General features: G+C 32.0%; 1 long non-coding RNA gene across 1 annotated transcript; it reads right to left on the bottom strand.

Annotated features, from left to right (window-relative positions):
• Positions 1 to 2,019: 2,019 nt before the first annotated feature.
• Positions 2,020 to 3,219, bottom strand: LOC105212230 (uncharacterized). Its single transcript, XR_851707.2, has 2 exons — positions 2,829 to 3,219; positions 2,020 to 2,764 (listed from the first exon to the last, which is right to left on the bottom strand). It is a non-coding gene; the product is annotated as an uncharacterized LOC105212230 (long non-coding RNA).
• Between the last annotated feature and the right edge of the window lie 375 nt (positions 3,220 to 3,594).

The following is a 3,594-nucleotide window of genomic DNA, read 5'->3' as shown; positions in this document are numbered from 1 at the left end:
AAGTGCTACTTGTCAGCCGTGTAATTGTAGATCAGCTGGCATTCGTTCCAGAGCGAGCAAAAAAATTTTCCGCCAATTTTTGTGTGATTTGCTCGACTTTCACATTAAGATTGTCTGTGGAGTTTCCGCACAGTCACAATTATCACCTCTGAATTATCTGTGAAGCAGAACATATCGTTCACACCAAGCGTTTCTCTACACATTCTACACTGCGAATACAGGAAATTAGAATTTCTTCTAGTTATGTTAGCATAGATACATATGTACATATGTATTTATACAAGAATGTAGTCTCATATGTGCTATTTTTATCTAAAATATGAGAATGTTTGCGCCTATTTTACTTGTGCTCATATCCGGTATGCGATTACTCAAACGAAGCTATTATAATCAGAGTTATAACAACGCTGCACTGTTCTATGTATATGAAAGGCCTATATTCAGTGGTAATACAACAACAAATACATGTACATATGTATTTGCAAATAGTGATTTTAGTTCCGATTGGTCTATATACATTTATTAATTTAGCTATGACTAAGGAGTATCTACGTTGGTATATTAAAGGTTTAGCCAATTTGTAAACAGGGTGATTAACAGAGCGAAGGAGAAGCTGACATATATTTCATTACACATTTAATTATGAAAGCAAAAACAAAGCTACATTCCGTACAAGAAAGTACTCTATGGACCTGTGATTACATCAGTTGATGTGATTTTAACCAGCTCTTTTAAGGGGGTCATCCCATGTGATGGGCTCGAAAAATTGTTTTTTTATGATCGTAAATTGCTTTCTTAACATGTCTAGATCTAGGCTAATACGGTAGTAAAGGGACTTTTAGAAATCCGTAGTAGATACAGCAGTTAGAAGAAGGTAGCTGGAAACTTGGAACTCGATTTTCTCAAAACTGTGTTTTTCAAATTTTCCTCCATCATATGTCAAAAACGGCTTAGCCGAATGACGTGAAATTTGTTGGGTGCGCTCTATTATCAATCTAAAATTCCTAAAATTTCGAGTTTTTATTGCAAAAAAATAAAAAAGGGCAAATTCGCAATTTTTTTTCAAATGTTTATCCCAAGTCCAATTTCTGGTATATTTATTTGATCGAAGTACATTCCATGCATTTTAGCTTAAAAATTAAACGTCGCTAATTTTTTTCCAATAAGACAATCAGCCCGAATCGAGGAGGAAGAGCGAACCCATTTTTTCGAGGTGGGGGTCTTCAGAACTCATGTTCTACACAATATTTTTAGCTTAAATTTTATATTTATACTGTCGAAATATATGTTAATAAGTTATAATAAACTTAAAGCTCTATCTATTTACTAGCCGTAGAAAAAAAAATCTAAAAAATCCCTATACAAGCCGTCACATAGGATGACCCGCTTATTGTTACTAATATTCGTACAATTATATTTTAGAGCGTTCAAATCATTTGTTGCCGTGTTTAACCTTCAAGAAACTTATTAGTTTAGGAACGTCTTATGTGTATATCCAACCAGGCAACCTTAAAAGCTCTTGTAGAATTTTTTGGAACAAAAACAAAAACAATCTTTCGAGTTCAACTTACAGGATCATACCTTTCGACTTTTGGTTGATATTTTGGTAGTATGATTGGTTCTTTGTTTTAAAATAGAATTTAGCATCACCGATTCCACCTTCATAATCGCTAATGTTCTATGGATCCATACTCCTCTTGAGATTTAAGGTCATGACAAAGTCGCTGGGTATTAGAACCTGAGGATACAAATGATTTAGAAAGTATTCCGAAACCAATTTCAAAAATTTAGCCATCCTTTTCATTGATTAAATCTTGCGCGTTTTTCCAAGGATCCAACAACGTTACAAAATGGTAGGTTCTGCCGGTAGTTTTTCTTTATTCTGGAGAGTCCGGGAAGTTTTTTAAATATTTTTAAATGAACATAGGCTTTACTATGGTTTCGTTGTCAATCCTAAGTACTTTAAATCGGCTTCATATACTTGGAACATACATAAAAGAAATTGTAGAAGCAACTGTATATTGATCGATTATATTTTATATTTCAATTTAAAAGAAGTATTTTTTTAATGCATTATGTTAATTTAGATATGACTAAGTAGTTCCTTTGAGTATTTGTTAGTATTCTTTTAGGTTAGTTAATTTATATACAGGGGGATAAATACTAGTTCTGGTTCGTTGGCATATATTTTATTACAATTTAAATATGAAAGCAACAACAAAGTTAAATTTCGTACAAGAAAGTACTCGTTTATGTGTCTTTGAACTATCCGTTACTCTCAATTTAATGTTTATTTTGCTCTTATAAATGTAATTTAGAGCGCACTAACCATTCGATGTCGTCTGTAACCTTGAAGAATCGTATAAATCACTAAATCGCCTTAAATAAATTCGTGTAGATTTTTTTGAGACAAAAAAAAAAAACAAACCTTCAATGGCAATTTACCAAGTCCGGCAGTGATCTCTTAATTTTTGATTAATATTTAGGTGATTTATTTAGGTTTGCATTAAAATATTATAGAACTCAGTATCACCGAATACACTTTCATTATCGCTAATTTTCCGTCCAGCTACCATTCCCTTGAGGTTCAAGCCACTGGGTATAAGATCCTGAGAATTCAGTTGATCGGAATTAGAAAGTATTCCGAAATCAATTTCAATTATGTACCCATCTTCTTCATTGATTTGTGATAAGTTGTTCATATTTTGCGCGTACTTCGAAGGTTTCAATACCGTTACATAATGGTTATGCCGGTAGTTTTACCCTATTCAGAAGAGTCGGTGAACGTTGTGAAATTCTATGTATTTTTAAATAAACATGAACTTTACTATGCACTCTTAGTTCATCCAAAGTACTTAAATCGGCTCCATGTACTTTGAGGATTCATAGTTTTCACAATAGTATTTTGATTGATTATGCCCTCTAGTTCAACTTAAAAGAAGTATTTTTACATACTAAAAGATTTTGAGGTTTGCCGTTGGTGCCTTATCTCCCAAGACGTGTCCAAACAAAGCGCTTGCTGTCGAAAGCATAACACTTTACTGGTTCATCCAAAATCAATAAACAAAAACTATTTCGATAGTAAATGGATAAATCCAGTTAATAAACGCAGGAAAAAAAATAGTTTCAAATTTGTATTTTTAACAGATTTTTAATGAAAAGCTGACTTGTTTGATAAAATTTTCTAAATATGTACATATATTGGCTCGAAAAAAACCTTCGTTCATTAACTAGATAATGATTTTTCAAAAATGTGTTTAAAATTTGAGCAAATCTCGCGTCATAACTTTTTGAGAAATCGAAATTTGAGTCGGTGGACAGACTAAAAAAAATTAGTTTTGAGTTTTACAGTTTGCATTCAAACTGGCATGGTCTGATAGACGGAATTTCCAAAGGGTTTATCTCTTTGAATTTTACTCGGATCGATTAGATCGATTTTTGGATAATATTTAAATATATTGTACAATTTATTAGGGCAACAAAATTTTTTTATTAAAATTTTGAAATTTGGCAACCCTTTAAATTCGATTCGGAATAATCTATATAAAATGATTCATAAATCGTATTTGGTAATGTTTTATTAGGTTGTGAGGT

This window comes from Zeugodacus cucurbitae, chromosome 5 (assembly GCF_028554725.1).
Source record: "Zeugodacus cucurbitae isolate PBARC_wt_2022May chromosome 5, idZeuCucr1.2, whole genome shotgun sequence".
NCBI classification, from domain to species: domain Eukaryota; kingdom Metazoa; phylum Arthropoda; class Insecta; order Diptera; family Tephritidae; genus Zeugodacus; species Zeugodacus cucurbitae.
The sequence above is the reverse complement of the archived record's forward strand: the minus strand, read 5'-3'. Positions and strand labels throughout refer to the sequence as shown.